Here is a 10,180-nt window from a genome sequence, read left to right as displayed (position 1 = left end):
CCCCATTTCAAAGAGTAATACTTTCCTAGCATAGAAGACCTTGTGTCATAGGTCTGTTTGCTGCTAAAGGAGACTTTGTACCAGTATTTTTAAGATTAAAGAGGTAATTGTGTAGGGTGTTATGGGACTGGTTATATGTAGTTGGCCTTCACCTAGGTGAACTACTAGTCCCTGCTATTTTATCCTCAGGGGGTGGGTTGGGGAGAAGGAAAATGATGCAACTCACTGCTGCTACTAACTGTTGAAACTTATGATGCCACTAAGACAGTTTGCCCTCTTTGCAGTTGTTTTTACGTTAGGTCTCAACATACGTGTGTGTGTTCAGGGGTGAAGGTTAGCTGCTGTGGGGAGAGGCAGCTAATTTTCATCCAAAAGATGTTAAAAGATCCCATTTGGAGACTGAATACTTAATAGAGTCATTAAGTGAAAGGTAAGATAAAGGGTGTGTTCTACATGGTCCACTGTAACTGCTGTTGATACATGCAAATGTGGAAAAGTTTTATTTTGATGAATTGTTCTCTTGATCCAGACTGCTGGTTTTCACTCTTCTGGGATTAGACACTAGTCTGCTGTCTCATTCCAGGTCCTCCAATATTTCAGTTTGTGCTGCTAGTGCTTCCTGGTAGCCTTGGGCTTTGCTTCAGACACCATCCCGCTGGGCACTGTGACAGAGGTCCCAAAGCTATAATTAACTTAGTGGAGGAATAGCTTCCTGGGTTAAGAGATTCTTCATGCCACACATCTGGGAGAGATGTTCTTTTGTTTTCGTTTTCCCCTTCTCACTCCCTTTTGGAAGAAAGGACATCAAAGAAAAGGCACTACTCGGGGCAGCGCCTGTGTCTCAATGAGTAGGGTGCTGGCCCCATATACTGAGGGTGGCGGGTTCAAACCTGGCCCTGGCCAAACTGCAACAAAAAATAGCTGGGCGTTGTGGTGGGTGCCTGTGACGCCATGGCACTCTACGGAGGGCCACAACGTGAGACTTTGTCTCTCTCTCTTTTCTTTTTTTTTGTAGAGACAGAGTCTCACTGTACCGCCCGCAGGTAGAGTGCCGTGGTGTCACACGGCTCACAGCAACCTCTAACTCTTGGGCTTACATGATTCTCTTGCCTCAGCCTCTCGAGCAGCTGGGACTACAGGCGCCTGCCACAACGCCCGGCTATTTTTTTGTTGCAGTTTGGCCGGGGCTGGGTTTGAACCCGCCACCCTTGGCATATGGGGCCGGCGCCCTACTCACTGAGCCACAGGCACCGCCCGAGACTGTCTCTTAAAAAGAAAAAAAAAAAAAGCACTAATCTCCACAGCAAGATATCAGCAGCAGATATCTCGATGTAAAGTTGATATCCTAAAGCTTTCTTCTTGAATTAATGTATTCTGATTAGAAACTCATTCTCATCTTCCCTGTTTGCACCTTCTTTATTCTATACTTTTACCATGGCTTATTTGCAAATCATTGTTGTCAAAATCAAACTGTTTTCGAAATAGTCCTTTGCTTCTGATCCCCACCCCTTGGTCCTCTGTGTGGTCCATGGTTCTGTGGAGATATGGGATAGAATCTTCAGATTTTCCCCTTTGAATCTTTTTCTAAACATACCCTGGTTCCCTCATTCTAACATTGACAAAGGACGGCTCACTAGGAGCAACTGGTGATATAACTTTCAAAATACCGTTGTTGTATCCTGGTAATAAGGTAAAGCAGAAATAATCGAGATACTAGAAGATTTTTAAACAATTTTTTAACTTGTATTGAATATGCCAGTATACAATACAGATTGGTTTTAAAAAGCTTAGAACTTAAATATATATTTCAGGTTGATTATCATTTGATACATTACACAGATGGTTATATTTTTTAACATCCTTCCTGTTACGGAAATTAGTTGTGCATCTGAGGAACAAAATTATGTCATGTTATTGGAGCCTAAATATGACACAGAGACAACATGCCAGCAATGCTTGCTTGTGAAATAACATTCTGAGCCCACATGTTCCTGGGTATGTGAGTTTATATCAAGTGAAAAGATTCCTTAATTCAAATTAAAGTGTTGGAATTTAAAGATTTATTTGGTCTCTTGGGTAAAGCTTTCCGTATATTTATCAAATGGGAAACAGTTTTAAAAGACAGTTTTTTTTTGCATTTACTCTAAAGCAGCGGTCTCGACCCACAGGAACTATATTAAAGGGTGGTGGCATTAGGAAGGTTGAGAACCACTGCTCTAAAGTGAATTAATCCAATCAACAGTTGCATAAAGCTTATGCAGTTAATTACAGCTGTCAATTAAAAATGGAGTTTATAACCTGGCAAGGTGGCCACAGACCCAGCTACTTGGGAGGCTTGAGTCAGGAGAATCACTTGAATGCAGGAGTTTTAAGACCAGCCTGGCCTAGGTGCAGTGGCTCACACCTATAATCCTAGCACCTTGGGAGGCCAAAGTGGGAGGACTGTTTGCGGCCAGCAGATCGAGATCAGCCTGAGCAATATAGTGAGACTCCATCTCTACAAAACGTAGACAAATTAGGGTGGCACCTGTAGCTCAGTGGGTAGGGCGCTAGCCACATACACGGGGGCTGGTGGGTTCAAACCTGGCCCAGGCTAGCTACAATAACGACGACAATTGCAACAACAACAACAAAATAAAAATAGCCAGGTGTTGTGGTGGGCACCTGTAGTCCCAGGCACTTGGGAGGCTGAGGCAAGAGAATCCCTTACGCCCAAGAGTTTGAGGTTGCTGTGAGGTGTGATGCCATGGCACTCTACTTGGGCAACAAAGACTCTTTGTCTCAAAAAAAAAACAAAAAAAAAAAAACTAGAAAAATTAGCTGGGCAGGGTGGAACTCCCCTGTAGTTCCAGCGACTCAGGAGACTGAGGCAGGAAGATGACTTGAGCTTGGTATTTGAGGCTGCAATTGAGCTATGATCATGCCTCTGCACTCCAGCCTGGGTGGCAGAATGAGACTGTTTTTTTAAGAAAAAATTCCTGAAGAAATGAAGCTACCAGTCTAAATGTAAAAGACAGCATTTCCAATCTGAAACTATAAATTAAGTTCTAAAGAATAAATAGAAACTAGAAGATGGCTGTTAAAGAACCAGATTTCAGAATTAATAATTGTGTGTTGGGTGTGGTGGCATTCTGGGAGGCTGAGGCCAGAGGACCACTCAAGGTCAGGAATTTGAGGTTGCCATGAGCTATGATGATGCCACTGCACTGTAGCCAGAGTGATAAATTCTATCCAGGGGATAGGGAAAGCCAGACTCTGGGACGGGGTGTGGGGGCAGTCTGCAGTCCCAGCTATTCCAGAGGCTGACGCTGGAGAATCCCTTGAGTCCAGGAGTTCTGGGCTGTAGTGCACTATGCCCATAGGGTGTCTTCACAAAATTTGCCAAAAATGGGCGGTGCCCATAGCTCAGTGGGTAGGGCACCGGCCACATACACCAAGGCTGGTAGGTTTGAACCTGGCCTGAGTCTGCTAAACAACAACAACAAAAGCTGGGCGGTTGTGTTGGGTGCCTGTAGTCCCAGCTACTTGGGAGGCTGAGGCAAGAGAATCACTTAAACCCAAGACTTTGAGGTTGCTGTGAACTGTGATGCCACTACCCAGGGCAATAGCTTGAGACTATCTCAAAAAAAAAGAAATCTGTGACCTCCACAGGGCTGGGGGCCACCAGGTTACCTAAGGAGAGGCAAACTGGCTCAGGTTAGAAACAGCAGGTCAAAATTCTGCTGCTGGTAGCTACTTCATTCCAGCCTGGGTAACATAGCATGACCCCGTCTCAAAAAAATGAAAAGGCAGTTTTAATCCCAGCACTTTGGGAGGCTGAGGTAGGAGGATTACTTGAGCCCAGTATTTGGAGACCAGCCTGGGCAATACAGCAAGATCCCATCTCTACAAAACAATAACAAACAATTAGCTGGGTGTGGTATAACCCACCTGTAGTCCCAGCTACTCAGGAGGCTGAGCCAAGAGTATTAGCTTGAGCCTAAGAATTGGAGATTGCAGTCAGCTGTGATCACACTACTGCATTCTAGCCTAGGCAACAGAGCTAGACCTTTTCTAAAAACACACAAAAAATCAATACTTATAAGAAAAACTTGTTCTAACATAGGGGATCAAGTATTTTTAGTTTTGTATTAATGTTTTGTGTTCTTTTTTTTTGAGACAGAGTCTCACTATGTTGCCCTTGGTTGAGTGCCATGGCATTACAGCTCACAGCAACCTCCAACTCTTGGGTTTAAGTGATTCTCTTGCCTCAGCCTCCCAAGTAGCTGGGACTACAGGTGCCCGCCACACGCCCAGCTATTTTTGTTGTTGTTGTTGTAGTTGTCATTGTTTAGCAGGCCTGGGTTTGAACTTGCCAGCCCTAACCACTGAGCTCTGGGCACCAAAACTATTAATTTTTTTTTTTTTTTTCAGAGATAGAGTCTCGTTTTGTCACTCTTGGTAGAGTGCCGTGGCGTCACAGCTCACGGCAACCTCCAACTCCCGGGCTCAGGCAATTTTCTTGCCTCAGCCTCCTGAGTAGCTGGGACTACAGGCGCCCACCACAAAGCCCGGCTATTTTGTTGTTGTTGTTGCAGTTCTGCCAAGGCTGGGTTTGAACTCACCACCCTTGGTATGTGGGGCTGGCACCCTACTCACTGAGCCATAGGTGCCATCCCTATTAATGTTTTTTTTTTTTTTTTTTTTGTAGAGACAGGGTCTCACTTCATGGCCCTCGGTAGAGTGCCGTGGCCTCACACGGCTCACAGCAACCTCCAACTCCTGGGCTTAAGCAATTCTCTTGCCTCAGCCTCCCGAGTAGCTGGGACTACAGGCGCCCGCCACAACACCCGGCTATTTTTTGGTTGCAGTTTGGCCAGGGCTGGGTTTGAACCCGTCACCCTCGGTATATGGGGCCGGCGCCTTACCGACTGAGCCACAGGCGCCGCCCCTATTAATGTATTTTTAATATCAAAGCTCAATCTCTTTTTGAGTTGAGGTCTTGCTATATTTTCCAGTGGGTCTTGAACCTCTGGCCTCAAGTGATCCTAACTGCCTCACTCTCTTGAGTAGCTGGGATTACAGACATGCACCATGGCACCCAACTCAAAACTCAATTTTTAGAAAACTTAGAAATACGCTAGATGTGGTGGCTCACATCTAGTAATCCTAGAACTCTGGAAGGCTGATGCAGGTGGATTGCTTGAGCAAAAATGAGACCCTGTCTCTAAAAATAGCCAGGCATTGTGGCAGGCATCTATAGTCCCAGCTACTTGGGAAGCTGAGGCAAGAGGATCACTTGAGCCCAAGAGTTTGAGGTTGCTGTGAGTTGTGATGCCATAGCACTCTATCCAGAGTGATAGTGAAACTCTGTCAAAAAGGAAAGAAAACTTGCAAATAATTTTCTTCTAATAATAGCTAACTTAATCACATGCAAAATTCCTTTAATATTTTTTCCCATAAACTTTGTCACAACTTCTTCAGACCACTGACAACGTTCTTGAACTTTCTGCTTTGTTTTCTATTTTTTCTTTCTTTCCTCTTTTTTTTTTTTTTTTATGAGACAGTGTCTCAAGCTATCACCCTGGTTAGCATCCTAGCTCACAACAACCTCCAACTCAGGCTCAAGTGATCCTCTTGCCTCAGTTTTTTCTGTTTTTAGTAGAGACAGGGGTCTCGCTATTGCTCAGGCTGGTCTCAAACTTGTGAGCTCAAGCAATCCATCCACCTCAGCCTCCCAGAGTGCTAGAATTATAGGTGTGAGCCACCACACCCAGCTATTTTTTCCACCCTCAGTCATTTTATATTTATGAAAGTTTACGACACAAGTTTTTTTCTCATAAATTTTTTCCTTTTTCTTTTTGCCCTTCCTAACCAAAAATATATCTTTTTTTTTTTTTTTTTTGCAGTTTTTGGCCAGGGCTGGGTTTGAACCTGCCACCTCTGGCATATGGGGCCAGCACCCTAACCCTTTGAGCCACAGGCGCTGCCCTCAAAAATATATCTTTATACCCATAACTTTCACTTCTCTCTCCTACTTATGTTGGTTCCTATCTTCTTCCATGTTTTGAAACAACCTTTAAATAACTTCCAAATTAGACAAAACAATAATAATTTTTTTTTTTTTTTTTGAGACAGAGTCTCACTCTGTTGCTCAGGGTAGAGTATGGTAGGGCATCAGCCCAGCTCATAGCAACTCAAAATCCCAGATTTGAGCAATCTTCCTGCCGCAGTCCTCTAATTATCTGAGACTATAGGCGCTGACCACAATATCTGGCTATTTTTAGAGACGGGGTCTTGCTCTTGCTCAGGCTGCTCGAAGTAATCCACTTGCCTCAGGCTCCCAGAGTGCTAGAATTACAGGTGTGAGTCACCCCACCTGGCCAAATTGTATACTTTTTTAAAATCATGTTTCCTCATAATTTTTTTATGTATATTAATAGACTCAAGTATATTTAGTTTTTCTGTGAAATTTTAAGAAGCCAAGAACAAACTTTTACTTATGTTCAGCAGTTTGGTTTAGTTTATTTTTAAATCTTATTTGGAAATTATCCAGACATTTAATGAGAATTTTTGTTTTTGTTTTTTTTTTTAGACATGATCTCACACTGTTGCCTGGACTAAATTGCAGTGTGGAGCTCATAGCTTACTGCTATCTCAGATTCCTAGGATCCACTCTGGATGGCAGAGGCAGATGGATTGCTTGAGGTCAGGAGTTCAAGACCAGCCTAAGCAGCCTAAGCAACAGCGAGACCCCTACTCTACTAAAACTAGAAAACCTGAGGCAAGAGGATCGCTTGAGCCCATTTCTGTGAGCTATGATGACACCATGGCCTTCTACCCAAGGCGACAGAGTAAGACTCTGTCTCCAAAAAACAAAAATTCTTGAGATCAATCCTGCCTCTTGCTTAGCCTCTGAAGGGACTGTAGGCAAACAGCACCACGCCTAACATGACTTTAAGATTTGAAATTACATAACAAGTTCATGTATATATGCCTATCCCATTTACATTTACCTAATTTATTTTATTAATTAATTATTTATTTATTTAGAGACAGAGTCTCACTTTATTGCCCTTGGTACAGTGCTGTGGCGTCACACAGCTCACAGCAACCTCCAATTCCTGGGCTTAGGCAATTCTCTAGCCTCAGCCTCCTGAGTAGCTGGGACTACAGGCACCCGCCACAACACCCGGCTATTTTTTTATTGTTGTTGCAGTTTAGCCGGGGCCGGGTTTGAACCTGCCACTGTGGATATATGGGGCTGGCACCCTACCCACTGAGCCACAGGCACCACCCACCTAATTTATTTTTTAACAGATTACTTATGCTGAGAGATTAGACAAAGCCAGTCATTTCAAATTAGTTTTCTGTTAACCATTTTTATACTCTGTAAATAGAAGGTGTTCACCTAAGAACTGTAAAGTTAAATACATGGGTATTTGGGCTCAGTGTCCATAGCTCAGTGGTTAGGGCGCTGGCCAGGTGAGTCCTAACCCGGCCCCGGCCCCAGCCTGCTAAACAACAATGACAACTACAACAACAAAAAAATAGCCGAGGGAGGCACCTGTGGCTCAAAGGGGTAGCAGCTGGAGGTGGTGGGTTCAAACCCAGCACTGGCCAAAAATTGCAAAAAAAAAGAATAGCCTGGCGTTGTTGCAGGTGCCTGTAGTCTCAGCTATTTGGGAGGCTGAGGCAAGAGAATCACTTAAGCCCAAGAGTTTGAGGTTGCTGTGAACTGTGATGCCATGGCACTGTACCCAGGGCGACATAGTGAGACTGTCTTGGGAAAAAAAAAAATAAATACATGGGTACTTGGCTAGTAACTCAGAAGATGCAGCTGTTTTTCATTAAACCAACAACATTAGTTTCATCAAAAAATTATACAAAGATCATTCTGTTTTAGTCTAGGTTTATAGTTTTACAACCTTCATGTCAAACCCTGGCATCTTAAACTAGATAGCAGAGACAAATATAAAACTGACCAGTATATCCAGGCAAACATGTATGCTGACAGTTCTGAAGATATTTCTATTTTTATTTTAACAATTTTAAAACCAGGTTATTTATTTGTTACTTAAACTCAAGTCATGTGAACTAAAGGCATTTGGGTTAATTAATTACCAAATGCCATTATTTTATATGAGCACCATCTATCTAAATAAAATTTAAGAGATTTTTGGCTCTATAATCCTAGTACTCTGGGAGGTTGAGGCTGGGGAGTGCATTGCTTGAGCTTAAGAGGTCCAGATCAGCCTGAGCCAGAGCTAGACCTCATCTCTAAAAATAGCCAGGCATTGTGGCAGGCACCTGTAGTCCCAGCTACTGGGGAGGCTGAAGTAAGAGGATCATTTCAGCCCAAGATTTTGAGGTTGCTGTGAGCTATGATGCCATAGCACTCTACTGAGGGTGACAAAGTGAGACTCTGTCCCTCCCCCCCAAATATTCTGGCTGATTTTGCTAGATTTTACCATGTAGACACAATATGTAATACATAAACATCTAAACATATACACATATTAATGAAAATCTTTCTTATAGGTTTCATTTTAGAAATATTTAAGTCTGGGCGGCACCTGTGGCTCAGTGAGTAGGGCGCCAGCCCCATATACCGGGGGTGGTGGGTTCAAACCCAGCCCCGGCCAAACTGTAACAAAAAATAGCCAGGCGTTGTGGCAGGCGCCTGTAGTCCTACCTACTCAGGAGGCTGAGGCAAGAGAATCGCCTAAGCCCAGGAGTTGGAAGTTACTGTGAGCTGTGACATCAGAGCACTCTACTGAGGGCAATAAAGTGAGACTCTACCTCTAAAAAAGAAAAAAACTAAGTCGTTTCCAAATAAAACACCAGTAATACCCTAGTTTATAAAGGACATTTGGATCCAAATTATTATTTCTGACAAAACTGGAATTAGTTCACAAGACTAAACTGTATTTTCCCTAACAGGTAATCTACAGGTAATCTAAGCCTACTCGGGATTTTTTCCTTTGATCCACGGTTCATTACAGGGTGTCCCAAAGTCACCCCTAAAGTCGCCATACATACATTTTACAGATATTTACAAAATATTCTCTATGTGTTGGCCATCTCTTTGTAAAACTTTTTAATTTAATACACTTTGTAAATAAGTGTATAGTTAGCTACAATTTCCCCTCTTCCCTATGTATGGTGACTTTAGGGGCGACTTTGGGACACCGTAGTGAAGGCTGTGGATCAAAAGAAAAAAAAAAACCCTGGCTCGGTGCCTGTAGCTCAGCGGAAGGGCGCCAGCCACAAACACTGGAGGTGGAGGGTTTGAACCCGGCCCAGGCCTGCTAAACAACAACTACAACACAAAAATAGCTGAGCGTTGTGGCGGGCGTCTGTAGTCCCAGCTGAGGCAAGAGAGGAGACTGAGGTAAGAGAATCACTTAAACCCAAGAGTCAGAGGTTGCTGTGAGCTGTGACGCCACGGCACTCCCCGCGGGTGACATAGTGAGACTGTCTCCAAAAAAAAAAAAAAAAGAAAGAAAAGAAAAGAAAAAAATCCCACGTAGGTTTATGATAGGGAAATTGCAGAACACTGAAAATTGGAGAGCTGAGGCTGAAGAAGTAAGCAGAAGCCTAATGAAAACAACGTTCACATATCGGATTTAGAGATAACAGTTATGTACTTACATAGTCATTATCATTTTTCAAGCCCCTTACGTGCATTCTGCAATTTACTCCTCACAGCAACCTATTAGGTAGATTGTATTATTACTCTCACTTTACAACTGAGGGAGTTTAGACAAGTGAAATTTAGTTACTTGCCCCAGGTGATACATTTTATCAACGTAGAGGTAGGATTTTGAACAGGTGGTTCTGGCTCCAGTTTGTGCCCTTAACCCTTACACATACTTGCGTCTCTAATGGGTAATGAGAAACCACTGAAAGGCCATAAGCCAGGGCGTGATGTCGGATTTGTTTGTGGAAGATCATCCTAGCACCATTGTGGGTAATGGATTAAATGAGACTAAGGGGGGAAATAGGAGGCTGTTGGAATAATGTAGTCAAAATTAGGAAGGGCCTGAATAAACTAGGGAGGCGGCGGAGAGAACGGACACAAGCAAATGCATTTGTGAGTTCTTCCGGAGTTAGTCCGCAGGAGCTGGTCGGATTTGAATCTGGGCGGAGGGTGAGGATAACCAGGTTTCTGACTCCCGCAATTGCGTGGATAGGAAAA

This window comes from Nycticebus coucang, chromosome 22 (genome assembly GCF_027406575.1).
Source record: "Nycticebus coucang isolate mNycCou1 chromosome 22, mNycCou1.pri, whole genome shotgun sequence".
NCBI lineage: Eukaryota > Metazoa > Chordata > Mammalia > Primates > Lorisidae > Nycticebus > Nycticebus coucang.
The sequence above is the reverse complement of the archived record's forward strand: the minus strand, read 5'-3'. Positions refer to the sequence as shown.